The sequence below is a fragment of the Gymnodraco acuticeps genome, unplaced genomic scaffold (genome assembly GCF_902827175.1).
Source record: "Gymnodraco acuticeps unplaced genomic scaffold, fGymAcu1.1, whole genome shotgun sequence".
In the NCBI taxonomy this organism is placed as follows: domain Eukaryota; kingdom Metazoa; phylum Chordata; class Actinopteri; order Perciformes; family Bathydraconidae; genus Gymnodraco; species Gymnodraco acuticeps.
Window position 1 is genome coordinate 1,567,478 of NW_022990335.1, and position 22,669 is coordinate 1,590,146.

The 22,669-nt window shown below is 40.4% G+C and overlaps 1 protein-coding gene across 1 annotated transcript in view; it reads right to left on the reverse strand.

The window, feature by feature from the left end:
* tspan9a (tetraspanin 9a) overlaps nucleotides 1-5,261 on the reverse strand; it is a 232,399-nt gene extending 227,138 nt beyond the window's left edge. The window contains exon 1 of the mRNA XM_034223340.1: nucleotides 5,007-5,261. The gene's annotated coding sequence lies outside the window, so the exon portion shown is untranslated. The remainder of the gene's footprint in view (nucleotides 1-5,006) is intronic.
* Between the last annotated feature and the right edge of the window lie 17,408 nt (nucleotides 5,262-22,669).

Below are 22,669 nucleotides of genomic sequence, written 5' to 3' on the forward strand. Positions count from 1 at the left end.
GATGTCATCATGCCCAATAATCACCATATAGCTGAGCAAAGAGCACATTACCTTGCTCGGAAATTCAAGAAGGATGCTGCTTATGCTGAAGAGTACAAGGTTTTCATGGAAGATGTAATCACAAAAGGCTATGCAGAAAAGGTGCCATCAAAGGACCTTCATCCAAATGATGGCAAGGTGTGGTACATACCACAAGCGAAAAAATACACTAAGAGTAGTATTTGATTGTACATCTTCATACAAAGGAACATCACTCAACAATGAACTCTTACAAGGACCTGACTTAACCAACTCACTTCTTGGCGTTCTGCTGAGGTTTCGCCAGGAACAGTTTGCCATCATGGCAGATATTGAAGGGATGTTCCACCAAGTTCGAGTTCACGAAAAAGACACAAACTTGTTGAGATTTCTATGTTGGCCAAATGGTGATACAAGCCAAAGTTTAGAGCAATACCGAATGAAAGTTCATTTGTTTGGTGCCATCTCCTCACCAAGCTGTGCCAATTTTGCCCTGCAAAAGACAGCAGAAGATAATAAGAGCCAGAGTGACGCAATTGCAGTTGACACCATTAAATCAAACTTTTATGTTGATGACTGCCTGAAATCTGTTGCAAAAGAAGAGCAAGCTATTATCCTCACTAAGAATCTGAGTGAACTATGTGCTAAAGGAGGTTTCAAACTAACAAAATGGATTAGCAATAGCCGTGCTGTCCTGGCTGCTATACCTGATGAATACAAAGCCAAACAGATCAAGGCACGTTGGACCAGGATAGAGAGAAGCTACCTGTGGAAAGGGCTCTTGGAATGTATTGGAATATTGAAGACGACACATTTGGATTCCAAATTGCAATAAAAAAACAGGACCCTTACCCGACGAGCTGTGCTCTCTACTGTCAGTTCAGCATATGACCCGTTAGGTCTTGCTGCCCCCTTTGTACTAAAGGCAAAACAAGTTCTCCAAGGTCTTTGTCAGGCTAAGTGTGGATGGGATGTAACAATCCCTGGTCAGTTCTCCAAACCATATGAAAAATGGCTGACTGAGTTGGAACAATTAAAACATTTGCAGGTTAGCAGATGCTTCAAACCTGAGGATTTTGGCCAAGTGGAAACCATGCTGAGCATCACTTTAGTGATGCCAGTGAGCAAGGATACGGCACTGCAAGTTATCTCAGATGTGTCAACAGTTTGGGTGAAGTTCATGTTGCTTTAGTGATGGGGAAGGCTAGAGTAACCCTCTCAAAAAGATGACTATACCCAGACTGGAGCTTACAGCAGCCACCCTAGCTGCAAGGATGGATCGGATGTTATGCTCAGCGCTACAGCTAAACCTCCAAGAGTCCATCTTTTGGACAGACAGCCAGTCTGTACTTAAATATATCTGCAATCAAACCAAGCAATTCCACACTTTTGTAGCTAATCGGATTGCAGTTATTCACGACATGTCAAATGAGACTCAGTGGAGATATGTGGACTCCAAACGAAATCCGACCGATGATGCTTCCCGGGGGCTAAACATTGAAGCCTTCCTAAAGTCTAAAAGATGGCTACATGGACCCGTATTCCTGCAAGAGGAGGAGTCTCAGTGGCCAGGGAACCCAGACAAAAGGTCACAAAGATCTCTTTCTCCAGATGATCCTGAAGTGAAAAGGAATGTCACTGTAAATGTGATGAGTATTGAGGGGAAAAGTCCCACAAGTGAACTAATTGAGCACTACGCAGATTGGAACAGCCTGAAAAAAGCTGTAGCTTGGATCCTGAAATGGAAAAGATTGCTCTTGGAGATCACTCAAAGAAGGAAGGTGACAAACCCTGGATTGCTGCCGAGTGTTCACGAATTCACTGAAGGAACGGGCCATAAACTTTAAAGTGACCGTCAACACAAATCTGACTGTGGAAGATATGGACAATGCTGAAATGGCCATACTTGCATTTGAACAAAGGAAACACTTTGCACAGGACATTAACCTCCTTGAGAAAAGGAAATACTGCTAAAAGGACAGCCCTATATTAAAAATGGACCCAATCCTTGATCAAGGTATACTGAGAGTTGGGGGGAGGATGAACAGATCAGCTATGCCAGTAAACGCTAAGAATCCCATAATCCTGCCCAAAAAATCCCACATATGAGAAATCATTCTAAGACACATACACATCCAAGTTGGTCACTCTGGAAGAAATCACATGCTGTCTAAACTAGGACAAAAATATTGGATGTCCTCTGCAAACTCCTCAGCACGAAAGATCATCAGAAAGTGTGTTTTCTGCAGACGTATGCAGTCTAAAGTAGGAGAGCAAAAGATGGCAGATCTTCTTCAGGACCGCGTGATGCCAGATTTGCCACCTTTCACTGCAGTTGGCATGGACTATTTTGGACCGTTTGAGATAAAGCGAGGTCGGACTAATGTGAAACGATGGGGTGTAATCTTCACATGCCTTACTAGCCGTGCAATCCACCTTGAAGTGGCTAGTAGTTTGGACACAAACTCCTGCATCAATGCAATACAGAGATTCTTATGTCGTAGAGGTACTGTGAAAACCATCAGATCTGATCAAGGTACAAATTTCATTGGTGCGCAAAAGGAGCTTGAACAATCATTAAAAGAACTAAACCACGACAAAATCCAAAGCAACCTTCTCCAAGAAGGGATCGAGTGGATATTCAACCCAGCAGCAGGCCCTCACCACGGAGGCGTATGGGAGCGACTCATCAAGTCACTAAAAAAGATTCTGAGCTCTGTGGTAAGAGAACAAGTCATGGATGATGAGGCATTGCAAACAGCCTTATGTGAAGTGGAAGCTATAATGAATGATAGACCCATCACAACCATAACAAATGACTTGAATGATGTGGAGCCTTTAACACCTAATCATCTGCTTCTGCTCAAAACTAATCCTGTTATGCCACCTGGACTCTTCGTGAAGGAGGACCTGTACTCAAGAAGAAAATGGAGACAGGTACTATATCTGGCTGATCTTTTCTGGAAGAGATGGGTCAGAGAATATCTTCCAACAATGCAACAGCGAAATAAATGGAATAAGATCAGAAGGAACTTTCTTCCTGGAGATCTCGTTGTTATTGTGGACGATTCGGCTCCCAGAAACTCCTGGGTGCTAGGACGGATTCTGAAAACCCTGCCAGGAAGTAAAGGGCTTGTCCGAAGTGTTCTAGTTAAAACGAAAACAAGTGTTTTACAGAGGCCTGTCAACAAACTCTGTTTGCTCCTGGAAGCTGGAGATTAAGTGGACTACTACTGACTGAAGCTAGAAAATCGATTTTTGAACTCCAGATGAATCTCATCTATGAACTCTGACAAGAAGAAAATGAATATTTGTTTTGAATATTGGCTCTATTTATTATTTGTTGTAATTGCTATATTCTGTGCAATTAGGGGCTGGAATGTTAGAGCCATTTTCTGTGTTGACAATGAGTGTATTATTTTCTTATTAATTTAGATCTTAATATATTCTTTCCATTTATGTATTAGTACCGAATTAAATATTCGGAGAAAAACCTTGATTTACTGCGAGCTACACCTGTGATATAAGGAAGGGGTGGGACTGAGCGTGAGGAGGAAATTGTCTCCAGCAATGAACGGGGAATCGGAACAGTCTTTGACCTCACGTTACACTGATCGTTTTGTTTATTTTGTTTGTTTAAATATATGGAAGTAAATAAATCGGCCGAGGAAGGCAAAGAAATCAGCGCCTACAGAGCTTTATTTGGATGGTTTTTAACGTGTGAGTCAAGAAGCGGATCCCTGTTGACGTGGCACAGTTTTTAGATATCCCACAAGAATGGGCCACGACAACCATATATCAAAGAGACAGAATAATGTGTAGAAGAGAAAAATAATGCATAGAAATAATTGAAAGAAATATTAAGTAAAATAGACTTAGTTCATACAAATAAATAAGAAGTCAGTAAGTAAATAATAATAAACATTTGTAAACACTTGAATATCAGGTAATCTGATGTCTTTATGAGGCCTTAAGTTGTGTCACTCTTGAAGCTCACATTCAGAGCTGACAACTCGCGATTCCCTGCCAAAATATGTAGCCTTTGGTCATAAAATAACAGTAATATTATATTCTTAACAGGAGTTCATACAATTATTTTAAAACCACTTAACACTCAAAAGTCACTTTTAAAAAGAAACTCAATACAAACTTAAAGTATAGGAATATTAAGGTAATGTTCTCCCACAAGGTCATAACAAACTGGCTGCCACAGTCTAATTGACCTACACATTGTAAGGACATTATGTTGTGGTTGATTCATTTCTCATTCATGTGGATGCAACCAGTGTTAGGGGGTAGGGAACTACATGTCAATTAATCAGTTTAACTACATTCAGCTGGCTGGTTATACATTTAATTTGCATAGAGATAGTAATTTACTTATGAATTTACCTCTTTACATAAAAAGTGTGTAGTTTAATAACCAAACTACCAACAGTTTAGGTTGTAAAAGGAGAGGATTTTGTTGTTCTATTGCTTTTCCACTGTAATGGAAGCCCCATTAACCAGAACCCCTTTTTAAATATAATTAATGTAGATTAATGTTTCTTTTGTTGTGGCATTTAATTTGTTATGGTTATATGACCTATACACAATTGGGAATTTGTGGAAATAAACTCAATTGAGTGGACCTTTTTTGGATGGCAGGTAGTTGTTATTTGAAGTAAATGAACAATTACATGTTTGATTTTTAAATGAGGTTGAACGACTTTTTTAGTAACTCTAGTTAACCTCACCCGATTGATTTAGCTTTGCTCTGCGTCTCATTCTTTTAGTGTTCATTAGCTTGCAAAACTATGCTTTAAAATAACTGTTGTTTGCAATGTTGTTGCTGGGACAGCTCACTGCGAGCTTCTATCGCTGGATACTTCACAGAGAAAAGTTAGACGCCACACGACACTACGATGTCACTAGGCAACGTGACGCTGAATGTTACATAAAAACCAACACTGCTGTGAAAAACTAACTCAAAGGAAACACTGTCTTACCTTGAACTGTGAAGTAGCAGCAACCTGTCACACGACTGGGAAAGCAGAGCAAACTGGCACAGGGAAATCACTGCCCATGCGACTTCAGACCAAACTTTCCAGTCGGAACTATTTAATGTATTACTCCGCTTCTGTCCTGCCAAAAACGTTACGATAACTGCGACCTTTTACCCAGAAAGTCCGACCCCTCTTCCTGACAACTTTCGGTACCCGTTGTGTCTCTGTTTGATGATGACTTGGGAACAGATTTGTCTGGTTGGTGGAGGAGGAACTGAAGTTTGAGGAAGAAGAAATGGGGCTGTTAGTGACTCCTACAGGCGTGTCACAGCTTTGAGCTTTGTATGAGAAGTAGGCTACTGAGGCTAGGGAGCTCATAAAAACCTGAAACCAGTTTGATTTATTGAAATTAGTCTCAGAGGTAGAACCATATTATATTCATTTGGCCGTTGTGAAGAAAGTTTTGACAGCTGACCAGAGAAACTATACATATTAAGAGCAATATAATTTCCTTAAATAGCCTCTAATTTATGAATTAGGAATACATGAAGTTTTAAAAAGCATAGTTGTGTAAATAACTTCACTCTGGGAGAAGATGAACTAAAACCAAGTAACTCTAAATGTAGTTTTGGTTAACTAAAGGTACATAGAAAAAGCACTTCATACGACAAAAAAGTTGAGTACCAGAAAATATTGCTTAATTACTTAATTGCTTCATGAATCAACACATCCAGGGAACGAGACCATACAGTGTTCATATTTCCAAATCACAAACATGCGTGGTGTTTAACCAGCCATCAGGCTTCCCTTCTGCCGTGTGTGTAATTAGCAGATTACAATGAATAAAGAGAATTAAATAAAAAGAAAATTAAAAAGCATCACAGCCAACAACTGCTTTAAACTGTTTCTTTTGGAACAACGACTGCTGGAGGGAAGAAACTAGGGCTGCTCAGTTAATCGTATAATCGCAATTACGATTTTGAAAACAACATAATCAAAATAAAATGATAATTTGTTTGGTTTTTCAGTTGAATTACACTTAAAGTTCAGGGTAATCAACTGTTGAAAACATACTGTTCACATTTTTTTTTCAATAAATTGATGTTTTCAAAGAAAATGGATAAACGTTTTTAATAATCGTGATATCAGTTATTGACCCAAATAATCGAGATTATGATTGTTGCCATAATCGAGCAGCCCTAGAAGAAACTGCACAAAAACACACTGTGCAAAATTATTTAGGTGTCGGAAAAAGCAACAAGTTCACAAAGCTGCAGGATTGATATGTAGTGAGTTTGTAGGTGGATGTTTGCATGCATTTTCATGTGTCTATTGGAACAGTTACGGAGTTGTAATAATCAGAAGAACAGAAGCAGGAAAAAAGTGCTTCTGATTTTGGGCGCTCTTCAACAATCATTTGACTTGTAATGAAATTGATTTGTTCACTAGGTGAAAGGCATTTGTATGGGTGGGAACATTTGAAGTCATCATGAGTGTGTGGATTTCCCCTGCTGTCATGTTTACACTTTTACTAACAGGGTGTTACTGAGACACATTTAAAAGACATAATCATTGTGATTGTCAAGTGATCATGCTGCATGGTCTACTGATGGATTGGATCATTTGGAGCAGAAAGCAGACCATGTGTGTTTAAACTGTGTGTAATGACACAAAATCACTTCTCTTTCCCATCTGTGTCCAGTAGCAATACTATAATGTTAGAGCAGTAGTGCATTTAATGCTTATCCAAAACAGCTAAGTGGCCAGTTTAATATTCATGAGACATGTCAGAGTGGAATCGTTTCATGTCATAGAAAAAAATGTGTACATCACAAAATGTTAAACTATTCCTTTCTGTTTTGTTTAATATTTGCTTTTCTCAGAGTATGCAATATAGATTAATTGCTATAAATATATGTGGCATTCCCCTGTCAGTATTTTTTAGAGCATTGTTTTGTTGGTTTCCTCTGACTCAAAAATAGAAATGATAACAGATTTGTTCCCCTATTTATTTCTTCTCTCTCACTGCCATTGACATTCTAATGAATCATTGCAGCCTACAAACATTCCCAGCCAGGGTTTGGTCAGGAATCCTTCTGAGTCAGGAATGACAATACTGCACTCACTTCCTATAGTGAGTGGGGGGCTGTTCTATGAAGGTCACGTGTCTCACACATCTATCAAGGCAATAAGACATCAACCACTTTGCAAGCTGTACATCTTGATTCAACTACTAATTTGCATCGCAGCAGGGGCCATAATATGACTCTAATTTGTCCCTCGTCTCAGCAGCAGTAATGTGTATGTGAGAGCAGTCCAGGTGCAGCATGCTGGGCTAATGACCTGATAGCCAGGGAAGCATCTGGAAGAGAGCCAGACCTGCACTAACCACAGTACCTGCATTCCTTTGATAATCACTGAAGCCTTTCCCTCCCCGAAAAAAAGATGGATGCAACGTAAAGCAAGCTGGGAAAGAATGTGATGTGTGTTTTGCTCAGATTATGATTTATGGCAAGTGTATTCATCACATTAATAAATGTCCCATAGTGCAATTTCACAAATGTGTACCCTAGCCTACATCATTAAATGTAAGGTGTGGAGTATTAGTCAGGTGGAGAAACACTTTGAACAACAGGGAAAGCATTCATTATGATCTTATCATTATGACTAAGTACATGGTTTTATACTCAATTAAGAGAGCCATTATCTCTAAAATATCTTATTGTAGCAAGACTGTCTGCAGAATCAAGGCAAAAAATATGCTTATGTTGAAGGTAAGGGTTACATTTAACTAAGTATACTTACCAAAGTACATTAACTTATATACTGTGTGCCTTTGCTTTGGTGTTAACACATTTTAAAACCTTTGGTTAAGCTGGAAAATGCCAAACTTTGATATTTATTGGAGATCATATGAAGAGATGGAGTTTTACAGATTTGTGGTTTTCACAGGACAGCAACACTTCATGATCTTATACAATATGAAACATTGCTGAGTAAATTATCTAACCGTATATAAAGTAGCTTAAATAAGCATATACCTAACTCTAACCCTTACATCTACACTAGTAAAATGCAACTAACACATTAATGAAGCAGTAATATTAATACGGAAACTTTGTTAAACACTGACAGAGACCATTGCCTATTACCATGGATACTTAGAATACATTTTGGTGATAAAACTTACATACTTTTAATAAAGAATTTGAGCAGCAGTGAAGTGACTTCACAATGCAGTAGTGTATGTATAATTACTTTTTCAAATGAAATATATACAATTTCAAGCTACAGTTCCAGACATGTTGCACCAATTATATTATTGTTGTATGAGAATATACTGTACAGTACAGTTGTCCAAATCTCCACAAGTTATGTCTTGCAGGTATGATATGTGTTTTGTAAAGCTGTCCACTTTCGTTCCTTTGTCTTCATCCTGTCTCTTACTGTACATCTCTGATATGTTAGTGGCCAACAGATAACAGTTCATCTTCAGATGACGAGAGACATAGTGACTCATTTTTACAAAGACATTTTAACGATCTTAATCAGACCCAATTAGGCATAGCTCATTCATTTAAAGTGCAATCAGGGTGTGTTTGTTGTTGTAGCTGCTGGTCCCACTGTGCGGACTGCTGGCTGGCACAGGTGTAAGATGTTCCCCCCCGCTTTGTCAGGGCACAGACAAGAGGGCGACCTTGAACAAACTGAACCTAGACACTTGAGGTTAATCTTTTTTAATCACGCTTTACTTACATAATAATGCCAGATCATTAGTCCTTTTGCTGTTTAAGGAACCACGGGGTGCATTCTATTGGGCTGAAAGCATGAGTTGTTTGTGAATTATAGCTGTGAAGGTAGTAGATTAATGATGTGTGTGCCTGAGGTACTGAAGAACTGGATCCCTTGATTGTTTTTTTTAAAGGTCAAATAAGAAATGTGTCTTGATTCCAGAATAGCGAGCAGTGAACTAGAGTAAAGGCAGTGGTGGAAGGGATCAGAACCTAAGTAAAAGTAGCAATACATGTCAAAAGTGAATTTTTTAAGAAAGATTCAGTTATGTGCGTAGCATGAAGAATAATATATGTAATGTTATTGGATTAGATTATAATTGTTGATGCATTAATGTGTTCATTACTCTTATGTGGCAGCTGGTAAAGCTTGAGCTAATTTAAACTCCTAGCAAAACCCACGCAGCTAGACTAAGCAGCAACCTCCGATATTAAAAATAAAACTATGATTTCTTGAATGGCCAATTGAGGCTGGTCTAAAAGTGAGCAATTGACAAGGACCACATAACTAAAAACCCAAGTGTTTACAGTCTGCTATAACAGCATTTTTAGTCTCTTAGGCTATTTTCCACGGCCACTTTGAGCGATATGTGGGTGCCGTCACAAGACATTCGTTTCTCTGATCTGTATGATCTTCTGTGTCATCTGGGCCCACCTTAGCTCGACCGACTGTCCACCGACTGACCACTAACTGTCCACCGACGGCCCAATGACCGTCCAACGACCGACCAATGACCGCCCAAAAACCTTCTAACAACCGTCCACCTCTCTGCTATTTTTGCATTAGTAAGGCTGAGTTAAAAATGAAAAACCACATTGAGAACACTTCAAATTTTCATAAAGTTTAAGAGCAGAACAAGAGATATTGTCTTTGTTATTCCATAAATTATTCTTCCTTGCTAAAACATTAATATACAATTACAGTGTTGTTACTGTGCTAGTAGCTTCTAATATAGCATTGAGCTGCTAGCGTCAAACAGAGACCAGAAGCATGCTACAGTCTTTTCAATTTATGATGATATGATATTGAATCGATTGACAACAAATGTGTTTTTCACAAATTGATCAGTACTCACCAAGACCAACAATTTGATTTGTAAAATTAGCAAACTTTACTATTTGAAAGTAAAATATATTACCAACCTCCGTAAACGTATCACACATTTTCCAAAGTGATTTGGCATGACAGTGTGATACTGCATAAAGGATCAAAGTTGCAGTGAAACCTTATTATTAATTATTCACCGAGCCTTGCGCTACTGTTGCACATCAGCTGTCTAAACCGATGCCCTTCAAACAACCCTTGTGTATTCACAGCTTAGTATCATGCCCCTCAAACAGCAGAGCTGAACAAGAAAAGAACCCCCGCTCTCACAAGCCTCGCAGGGTGCCGTGCAAATCAATGGGTCAATGGTCAATCACCTCCTTCAGCACTGAAGATCTCCAGCAGTGACCAATAGGAGATGGATAGAGAAACACAGCTGGGCTCAGGACATATTTAGTTTCCAAGGCAGTTTGTGTTAACAAGCATCCCAGCTGTGTCATTGTCTGAGGAATGAACTCTGGAGCAAATAATACGAGATAGAACTGGCTGTGCAGATCTCACACTGAGCAATACAAAATGTCAATTCATAAACATAGAAGAGATTGGTTTTCTTTCATTCTCTTTTATCCTGCAAAAAGCTTGGTTTCCTCTGTGTCCATATGTCAAAGCGCTCGCCTCTCTGGGAGTGTCCAGGGCTTTCCACTCAGTAGTTAAACCTTCACACTGACTCTTGATTGCAGGGTGGAAAAGGGCTTTCGTTTTATGACTCAAGATCTCAACAGGGAACTCGCCATGGCAGCTCATATAATATCCTAAATAGCTTTAGTCATATTGGATTACATGCTGCATTTTGCTGGATTTAACATGCAGCAGTTAGGGAACAACGAGGCTCTATATGCTTGTAGTTGACAATCCCCGTGTGTAATGTACATTTTAAAAGCTATTACAGTAACACACATCATTCATCATGGTCACAAATTAACCCTGAAGCAAGTGACAATTGTGACTCTTTATAAGTCTCTGGGCTTTAAAACATGTGTAGCTGACATCCAGCAAACCAATTACTTTAATACAGGCAGTCAAATCAGTATATAAGTATATCCAAAGCAAACAGTCTGTCCAAACTATGACACCAGTCAGAATCACTATACTTCCTTTATTTTTCAGCAGTAATGGGCAGCCAAGAAGCTGAGAGGTCAACGAATGGGACACACTGCTGACACACTTTTTACCAGCCGAATGATTAAACAAAGAGGATTTCTGCAGCTGCTCCCTCTGCTATTGACCAGTTGTATCCGCTGTTCCTCATCGCACCGGCCACCTGCTCTGATCCTGCATGAGGATACCAACATGGTACAACATTTTTACTGAAAGTAAAAAATCTAATACTAGCAGCAGCCCAAGATTGAGAACAGTTTGTTTTCAGTATTCATGGTAATTGACGTATATGAAGAAAAGAAAAGCAGAATCAATCAATCCGTGCCAATGTCAAAAGTAGTGCATGTTACCCCAATTGCAATAAATGGTGTCATTTTAGTTACTATGTTTTACTGGCCTGACCACACCTTTACCATAGTTTAATTTCCATTGCCACTTTATTTCCAGGCATTAGCCATACCATGCTACAGTATCATACAATAATATGTTTGCTTACAGAAACTTTTTCACACGACTCTGCAACTTAGCATCTGTATGTAAAGCACCAGCTTTCCACTAAGCCCAATGCAAAAACATCCATGGGAATATAAGACGCCCAGAGCAACTACAGCTGCACCACGTACTTAACTTCATATCTCACTAAAGTTATGCAACAATCATACTCCTTTCAACATTATATTTTCCTTAACCTTACTGGTAATTTTGTTTCTTAAACCTAAGTAAAGCCTTGGGTTAACCACCACATTAAAAAAGGGGTCCTGACAAAGCGGCTGCATTGAACAAACTGGAAGTGGTTGAGGCACTGCAGTTCTAAATCTATGTTTTACACCTTTATTGCATTTCACAGATTCATGATAGTGTGAAAAAAATGATTAGGGATATGAATTCAGTTTGAATGGGTTAAACTGACACTTTGAGATAGTATACATTGTTGTAATATTGAAGTTATTATTACCGTTACAGTTTGCCTTGATGCATTGATTGAATATTTAGTGGTTTGACATATCAGATTTGTATATTTAAGTAATGTCTGTGGTTGAAGAATGTTATGTTATGTAAAATATGTATAGGCATGATGATTAACACATGATGGATATCCTTTAATGCGCTGTCAGGTATACAGCCAAATAAACAGAATGTGTGTGCTTTGGACAGCTACTAATCTCCTCCACTTTAAACCCACAAACCTGAACTGTACTTCTCTAAAAATAGTGCAATTTCAGGCTGAATAAAAGTAATATTCAAAGGTTTCATAAGGGATACTAGGCTTTCCCCTAAGAGAAGGAGCCATAAAGCCATCATCAAACACCTGCAAGAGTGAGGTGGAGTGCTTACTTTGTATTACAGTAATTCTCTGCACGCTGAGTGGAAAGACACCGCTCTGCACACTGCAGTAACAGAGTTCATACCTTTGTGATGGCCTATTTGGAAATATTCTGACCTTCTGAAGGGGTCACAGAACAGTCATGGCTTTTCGTTCTGCTTATTACCACAGCAGCGTGTGTTTCATGGGTTGTTGGCACACCAAAACCCAGCAGAGTGAAACTGATTGGCTGTGATTGAGACGAGAGAGAGGGAAAGACAGCATCTCAAGACATTTCTCAACAATAGCCTGGTGAATGAAGTGCAAAAGAAATAATCTACCGTTAATGTAACATTGAGCAAGTCTCCAGGACTCCTGCTGTGAATATCAATATCAATACAGCTCCACATTCCAATTTATGAAAAATGGCAATCCCAGATTCCTGTTTTAGCATTTAGTACTTGATAGTAAAACAGCTGGCACAAGTTGTTATCCTTTGGATTTTCATGAAGATAAACCCAATTGTGGCGGTTAGAGCTGAGATAGTGAGACCATGTGAAGATGCACTGAGAAGTATAATCACACTGCGTAATCCACATCAATCATCACACTGTTTCTGTAGTACAACAGAGGACTTGGCAAGCTGTGTGTGTACGTGACCTGAGGATGTTACCTTGAAATGGTTTCTGTATCCTTGGGGATACAATCCTTTGACAGACTGTGTCCATGTGTAAAATGGGTGTAATAAAAGTGCAGTAACAGTGTAATATGGATGTTGTAAAAGTGTAAAATGGGTATGATAACTGAGTAAAATGGGTGTTATACTGTATGATTATAGTGTAATTGTGCTGTTTTAATGTATGATTTGGCTGTAATAACTGTGTAACATGGGTGTAAATGTTGTGTAATAGTAGAGGTGTTTTAATGCATAATATGGGTGTAATAACACTGTAATACGGGTGTAATGTAGAAATTACTAATCAATTAATTTTACATCATATTTTTGATTGAAAGGTTTACTAAGCCGATCACCTGTCTGATCACAGAGAATCATTAAAATGTTAATTACCCAAAGGACTGAGATTAAGTGTGTTCTTAATCCTGCACTTTTTAAACTTTTAAAAGGGACAAAGTGAAAGGTGAACGAGGTTGAGTCTGCTGGATCGCAAGGTTCCTTAAGCCTCTAAGTTTCTCTATCCACCTCTACTGAAATATGTCCACATATTTTCTCAAGAACACGCCAGGAATAACATGTACAATTTGATCTCTGTCACAGTACAGTGAAAGCCTGCGTTCTTTGTAAAATGAGGTGGGTGTGTGTCCGGGGAGACTTTTTATGGCGTGAAAGCTTGCACATTACAGTTACTATGGGAACTGGGACTTTGTGGTTATTCCAGTGGCGCTCTAATTAGTTGTAAAGAAAGATAAACTTTAGAGGGGAAAGAAACAGCAGTGAGCACATGCACAGGAGAAGTAAGCAGGGTGGTGCATATGTGTTCATGTGTTAGAGCAATTATGGTGCAAGCCAAGGTCAGGTTGAAGGGCGAAACTGCCTACCAGGGGGCTAATTAGGAGTCATGACGGATTGCTGGTTACACGGCACTGTTCATTTGCAGCGTTCTCATGACTCATCTGATCATCTCAGCTCTGTCTCCTTCCTTAAATGCCTGCAAACAGGATAATCTACCCACAGGGAAAACTGAGAATGACAGGAGAGTTTATGCACATCATGCATCTGCATTCAACATGTGTCCATTGCTGTAATGAGGGAAATTATATATTTTACTCATGGAGCGATATGCCCTGAAATGCTGCCGTGCCGGCACATTAGACTAAAAGCATTGACCAGACACTTCAACTGACATCATAATTATAATATCATATTCCAGAAATGCTCAGAGACTCTCAAGGTAGTCATTATTACAAAACAGCCCTCTCTTTGAGGCTGCAAATCAACAAATAATGAAAATACTCAAATCTAAAGAGCTTTAGCAAGGGTCCCTGGCAGCTGATATCATCAAAGTGTGTCCCTCTGCCTGTCTGTTTGTGAGGCCCCCTATGACGCGTGTCTGAGTGTGCATGATAAGTAGCATCTGAAATCCGGCCATCTGGATCACGGGTGTACCTTGGCAGCCATGCTCCACTAATCACCCTCTGTAAACATACAGTAGTGTATACGTAAGCCGTGATGAGTCTTTTGCTACAGCCCGAGGATGGCAGTGTACATTCTCCTTGTCTTTTGATACAGATGGCATGGCTAGATAATACGTTGTCAGAGCTCCCCCGAGGGGCCTCCTCTGTTTAGATTAAGGTCTCTCAAACCCATGTACCACAGCCATAAAACTCCACAGTGCAAAATCAGTGATGTCCTGAGCCTTTTTTAGGAAATAATTACGTAATATGTGACAACCAATCATCCGCTCTGAACTTCTGCCTTCACTTTTTCATACTGCAGAACCCCTGGTGCACAGACAGCCTCCTAATAGCATTATAATGGTGGCTATACATAACATAGTGAATGGCAAAATACACTGCGATGACCTAAAGAGATATTGATTTAGTGTAAAATATAAGGAATGTGGCCTGCTAAACCCAACATCTTGTTCATGTAATGAGAAATAAATAACAGAATATTTGTTTAGCTTTATGTCAAGGGATTGGGAGCGCAGGTCATGAGTCTGATCTCATTCACAAACTGTGGCAGTGTGATCACAGTTACTATGCAGCCTGTCTGTGTGGTATGGGCGGACAGCTTATGCACTCTTTAGATCAGGCCATGTTTATTCTGATGCAAAAGTCAGCACTGAAGCCACTAACATGCAATCTATGAAGCCCTTTGTCGTCTCCAACTGAGAAAATTGATATTAAATAAAGGCTATTCCTTTTTCAGGGTCGTTGTTAAAAGGCATAAATGATTTTGGAATTAGGACCAAACAACATGTAATTGCGCTTTTTGGGTTTTTTGTGTATTCTGAGCAAGCGTTACAGCAATTCAGGAAAACTACAACCTTTCACAGTTCATGCAAAGTAGAGCTGCCAGATCTCTTCTGAAAGAAATACGGGACAGAGGGTGGAGGTGCTTTCTAGTTTCAATACAAAGCGGGTGTGAAACGGTTTACATAATAGTCTGAATCCTGCTTTATAAAAGCTGACAGATGTATGCAGTGAAGAACAACTTAATAGTAGATCATAAATCCTACATATTTAAGTCCAGAAATCAATCAATTTTGTCATTTTGAAATATGTACTTCTTGGTAACATACAGTAGATGCAGGGCTCATGATGAGCTGCTGTTGATGGTGTGTTAACCACTAACACAGTTGCTGGGCCGGAATTACAACATTGGACACCATTTAATTCAATAAAAACGTTCTAAAGAGGAACAATATTACTACCCAAGCTAACAAGCTTGTGGACATTAAGCAAGGTCGATTTTAAGCTCAGCTCAAATGTCAACACTACTGTACTTAAAAGCTGCATTTGTGTGGAACAGCTCCACAGAAGATGGTCGCAGCATTATCGCCTGAAATCACAGCTGACTGCAGGAGAGAGGAGAACAATGTAAAAGTATGACTGCAGAAAGATGATTGGCTGCTGGAGATTGTGGTACAATTTAAATGGTTAAAAGTGGACGTCCAAAATGAGTTGCTAATATGCAGCTGAGGAGTGAATGAATGTACAGTATAACCAGTTTTCCTGACTAAACTTGTGCTTTAGCTTAATTTAATAATCTAATATAAGAGGTTAAACTCAAGTGGATGGTGCAAAACAACTACGTCCTCACATTGATTGACTTCTCCCTCGAAGGATTCCATTCCATTCCACTGAATTTTCTGCAAGATGTTGCTGTTTTACATGGTAGTGAAGGCAAGTGGTTAGACCTTTCCGACATAAACAGGGATAGTATATTTTTAACTTGAACAAAGTATGAGCTGTTTAATGAGCCTGAGGTCAATTAAAACTAAAATACCACCATAGCCTTGCCTCTTCATTAGCAGTGTTTGCACTGCCAAGACAACAAAACATGAATACTTCGGAACGACCAAGAACAATGTCAAAGTTCCTTTAATTCCTCGGGCTATCTCGTCTTAATAACAAGAGCATTTGTAAGATGTTTAATTATTACTGACGCCCTCTTTATATAGGGCAGAGGTGATATTATTTATAGAACACTTTTTATTTTTAAACTTGGCTAAAGCACAATCACCGGTGAAAGTACCCCGCTTCTGTTGCGTGCAGGTGCGGACTGGGGGGGAAAAGTGGCCCGGGGATTAATTGACAGACAGGCCCACTTAATGCGCGGCATGTATCGGCCGGCCGGCGACGAAAGTATGTTACTTTACAAAAAACCCTATGCATTTTATGTTATTTATATATTATAGTAATCACATTACCTGAGCCCTTGAGTTGCCTAGAGCAAAATAGTTACAGCATATATTTAGTGATTTTAATGTTAACAGATCATTGATGCAATTACATTTTGACCCAATTTGCCTGACTTGACACATGGAATAAAACATGGGCGTAGGAAGCATCCTCAATGTGGGTGAGACAATTTAACAGGAGGTGTGGGCAGGTGGTGGACCTCACCTCCTCTAGGGGGGTCCGGGGGCAAGCTCCCCCGGGAAGCTTGCCCCCGAATGTTGAAGTTAAATGCATCAATCTGGTGCACTTTGAGAGCAAAATTAGGGACTAAATCTATGGCATTGGCAGTCAGTAGGGGCTTGGACTGTGAGCCGTAGGGTCGCCGGTTCAAGTCCCCGACCAGACCTACATTTGGAGTGTGGACTTCTACTTGGAAAGGTTCCAGTTCACCTCCTGCCCTGCTGTGGTGCCCTTGAGCAAGGCACCAGACATCCCCCTTCCCCCCTCACTCCCATTGCTCCGCGGGCGCTGTACAATAGCTGCCCACTGCTCCTAGTACTAGACTCCTGTACTAGGATGGGTTAAAAGCAGAGAACACATTTCACTGTGTGTGCTGTGTGCTCTGCATGTGTGACCATTAAAAGAGGGTTTCATCCCTCCCAATTCTTCTTCTTCTTCTTCTTCTTCTTCTTCTTCTTCTTCTTCTTCTTCTTCTTCTTCTTCTTCTTCTTCTTCTTCTTCTTCTTCTTCTTCTTCTTCTTCTTCTTCTTCTTCTTCTTCTTCTTCTTCTTCAACACCCATATAAAACAGAACTGTAAACAGATTTACTTTTTCTTTCAACATTTATTTGAACAGCAAGTGGAGGCAAAAGTGACTGCACCCAAAACAATAAACCTGCTAGCTAACTAGCCTAAACTCAGTAACAGAATGTGGGCAACACGTTCTTCTCCACAGCCGCGCGACCTCTGAGTCAGACGTCACTTCCCCCTTTTCTATCCTACGGGTACAGCCGTACAGCCACTCCACCTGAACCCCGTTTCCCTGCCCAACCCCCCCCCCCCCCCCCCCCCCCCCCCCTCCCCTATGCAAGCCCCTCCCTCTGAACCCAGGGCTCGCTACAATACTGTATACTGTATACACAAACTATACAAAAACGCCTTTACGCTTTGGAGCTTGTTTATCCATCTGTAAGCAACTGCCAGCTGGGTGATTCTCACGAAACCACCTTTGGTCATGTCTGTGAGGAATTGACAGACAAAATTACAAAAATAATCAAAATAATCAATTCTATATCAAACTGCATTATGTATTGTCTGTGGTACTATTGCTATTTTTGTAGTTGAGGTAGTAATTCATATTTTTTTCACCATTTTTCCATGTAGAAATTCATTACCGTAATGCGTCCGGAGTTTATTTTTTTACATTTAACCCCAAAATATCACAATAATCCGCACAATTTAATACATACATAAATACAAAAAATTGTTGAAATGGTACATTGTTACTGGTAATATAATTATTTTGGGTCTAAGATCTATGAATTAAAATATTTTTGGATTAATATGTGTGTCCGGAGCATGTGAAGTTCATTACCGATGCACTGCCTATTTGGCCCCATTACAATTCCTGTTTGTTTAAATTAGTTTTTTGTTTACCCATGATGCATTGCATGGAAGAGAAGATGCAAGATGGCTACAAGGTAAGATGTCCTTTCAAGGTCAAGCTATAGATATGTTAAAGATTCCATTTACTGACACCCCAGTGTACACTACTAACTGTCATTACCGTAATGGGGTATTATATAATGTTTTTTTTAAAGTTATTGATTCCAAAATCAATAGAAAAGTAGCTTTTATAGAGCCAGAATGATAGTGCAAATATTTATTTTGTAGCATCATGGCTATGCTAACTATTATGCTAGCTAGTGTTATGGTCATTCATTACCGTAATGCTCTGCATTCATTACCATGTCATATAGGAGGCTGTTACGGTAATGAACAAAATTGTTGCGGTAATGAAAGAAATGTGTGCAGCTATGTATGGTGAGCTTTAACTATAAAGAAATAATGTATATATATTATTTGAATCTAATTTATTTAATGAATACTGAATCCCTCTTGAAATTAAGTTCAGAAAAGGTGGAAAGGAAAAGGGCAGCTTCCAAGGTGAGGGTGGTGAAGCACAGAGAGAAAGTGTACAGCAACCCAGAGCTGCTGGAAGAGTACAGAAGGAAAGAAAGAGAGGTTAGAATAGGACATCTTCACATTGTGTGTGAGAGAGAGAGTGAGTGAGAAAGAGGGAGAGACTGAGAAAGAGAGAGACTGAGAAAGAGAGAGAGAGAGAGAGAGACTGAGCCAGTGTTTCCGCCAGGGGGCCGTCTTGCCATCATTGGATGCCCTTTTTCAGCTCGGAACGCCCTCAACTCGAGCCGAGGCGGCCCAAAAAAAAAAAAGTATCCGAGAGAAGATCGACAATTTTTATCGTTTAAATCAGGGGTTCCCAAAGTGTGAGGCGCGCCTACCCTGGGGGGCGCCAGAGAGCTTCAACGGAGGCGCAGCCGCCAGAAAAAAATAAAGAGAAACAGTGAAATCTAGCTAGTTAACTTCAGCTAACTTTATGCGAGCGGCAAAATATGGATAGATTTTTAGTGAAGTTACCTAAAGTGAGAGAGGAGACAGCGTCTGTCAGAAAACGGAGGAAGTATGACCATGATTATTTGAAGCTAGGATTTTCATGGACCGGTCCTGATGACACTCCACTGCCACAGTGTGTTATCTGCAACGAGGTGCTAGCTAATGATGGTATGAGACCATATAAACTCCGGCGTCATATTGAGACGAAACACCCATGTTTGGTGACCAAGCCACAGGAGTTTTTTGACCGGAAGCTCAAGGAATTGCAGTCACAGAAAAATGTCATTGACACATTTAGCACTGTGAATACAAAGGCAACCGAAGCATCATACCGAGTGGCGTTACGGATAGCTAAGGCAGGTAAACCTCACAACATTGGTGAAACGTTACTCCTCCCTGCTGCTAAAGACATCTCCGTCTCAACTATTTCTCTCCGAGTGCAACGTATGAGGAAGCTGCCATCCTTAACCTCAACTTGTTTAAAACATAAAGATAAAGAGGTTTAAAAAAGCTATTGTTTAATGTCTTAAGGAGGTGACGCTCAACCAATCAAAAAATAGGAAGGTAGCGAAAACAGAGCATTTTATGACATTTTCTCACCTTACATTTTCTCTTTGAAATGCAATTGAATACCCATTCAATTGCATTATAGCAACAACAACAATAATAATAATAGCAATAATAATTGGGAGGGGGGGGCGCGGCTGTGACTATGTTCTCTGAGGGGAGGCTCACCTTCCCACACTTTGGGAACCCCTGGTTTAAATGACAAAAAGGAAAATGACATCCCTCTGTTGGAGGGGCAAAGGAGGCTGGTGGGATTTTTTCGCCACCAGCAAAGCCGGTTCCTGTGATGGAAAAAAGTGTACTGCCAGCGAGCCTTGCCGTTGGCTCTCAGCCCGAGTCTGAGTTGCCGCCATCCTAGTCTCCGCCAGCATCCCCCGCCCGTGCAGGTGCCCCGGGGCCGGATGTTGTTGTCATCTAGCCTCCCACCCCATCCAGAGCCTACGCCATCTGACAATGTCACTTCTACACCCGTAAGCCACGAAGAGAAACCGGTCAGCCACAACAAAAGGAAGTTTGTCGGAACCTGGAAAATGAAGTTCCCGTGGTTGTGCTATAACAAACAAAGTCATAAAATGTATTGCACACTATGTGTAAGGGAAAAAAAGCACAACATGTTCACCGCGGGGACGTCCAACTTCAGGGTGAAGACTTTAGAGATGCACATAAAGGGGGTGGATCACAAAGCAGTGCTAGATGCACAGCATTTACGAAGAAACAACGTTCAAGTTGCCGTTAATCGAATGGTCTGTGCCAGATCAAAGGCGGTAATTGCGGCCAAGAGGAACGTGTATTACCTGGCAAAATAACTGTTGCTGACACACAAAAACAAAAGCTTGAATGAACTGTGCATTCTGCAGGGATGTGAAACCTTGGCAGAACTGCGAGTTTCAGAGAACGCCCTCACAACGACATAGTGCAGGACATGCAGTGCGCCATAAACAATGTGCTGAAGGAGGATTTCATTGCAAAGTTAAATAACTCAACATTCAAGGGGCTCATGACTGACGAGTCCACGGACATTTCGGTGGAAAAGCTTCTTTGCACATATGTTAACCTAATAAATGACGGTGACTTAGAAACCCACTACTTGTGCAACACAAAGATACTGCATGCGACGCTGCTACCGTAACGCAAACCATTAAGGAGCAGTTGCAAAATTACAACATCGACCTGAACGACATAACTGGCGTCCGTACAGATGGGGCAGCGGTTATGACTGGAAGAGAAAATGGGTTCGGGGCGCGTTTTAAAAAGGGAAAACCCAGCCATCGGTGGCCCACACTGCGCTGCACATAAGCTAAACTTGTGTGCCCAGCAGGCTGCTGTGGCGATACCATCCCTCCAGCGCTACCAGAGGACGGTGGGCAGCATCTATGGATACTTCTCCAACAGCAGCTCTCGGCAAGCACGGCTTAAAGAAATGCATGTCATCCTGGACACTGATTACGTTCAGCCTGCTGTAACCTCAACGATCAATGCGCTGTGAGCCATGCAGATTGGAGATGAAGGCGGCCCAAAATTCCAATAATTCCTGGCCAACATTGCGGAGAAAAACGGCGGGATGTATTTTAAGGGAGAAAATACAAAGGCTACCAGGGCGATGCGGCAGGCCGTGGATGGTGTAAGGCAGCGCTTCCTCGACACCCTCATCCAGAATATTGAAGATCGTTTCCCCGACATCGGCCTCTTTTCCGCTTTTCGCATATTTGACCCATGGTGTCTGCCACGGGACAACACTGAACCTGCGCGATTTGGACGCGATGAGCAGCGGACCATCCGGGATCACTTCTGCCGAGCGGGACGGGAACCTATCGTTGACACGGACACCTGCAGCGCAGAGTGGTCACCTTTTAAGGAGCTAGTCCATGCAAACTACAGCAAAAATTCCTTCCAGGAGTTGGTGAAGATCATGGCTACACAACATGCTGGCTTCCTTTCTGAAACCACAAAGCTCCTGGCTGCAATCTCGGTCATTCCAATGAGCACGGTGCGGTGCGGACGTGGATTCAGCATTCAAAATTGCATAAAGACCAGGGCAAGAATAAAAGCAGAACATCTCGACTGAATCTGCATTGAAGGACCACCCATTGAACAGTTTGACTTCTACAGAGCCCTGGAAAAGTTTAGAGTGTAAAAACACTGCCGCATTTTCCAAGGACCATGCAAGGAGCGATGTCCCTGCCGGCAGCGGTGATTTTATACAGGTACATTATGTATCATGTAACAAACGTTACGTTACTATTGTCTATTGTGTGTGTAAAGAGACAGTATATAAAAGTAACGGTGCAATTCAAAATTGTGTGTGTGCATATATACGTAAAGCGATAGTATTTATAAAGCAATAGTATATCTCTTCTCCATGTAAGGTCATTACCATAACAAAAGCTTTTCATTACCGACATGCTCTGTTCATTACCATAACACTTCCTTAATAAGTTAATATTTTGATAGGAATATGGAAAACCTTCAAATTTTCATTTTGTACAGGAAATGTTTGGTATGTCTGTTCATATTTTAAAATTGTCTTTTTTTAATCAATTGTACAATTTACACCACAGTAAAAGTCAATGTGTGGAACATAAAATTGTGTTACGGTAATGAAGTTAATAACTAAAATCATTATATTATTATATATTTACCTGAATTATTACACTATGTGACTACTTGTGACTATTGACAGCAGCATACGTTAAAAAATAAAATGCCAAACATTTACTAAAATATTTAGTTATCATCAATTGAAAATGTGTTACGGTAATGAATTTATTTGGTCAATGACTCGATAAAACTCTCTAAAAATGTGT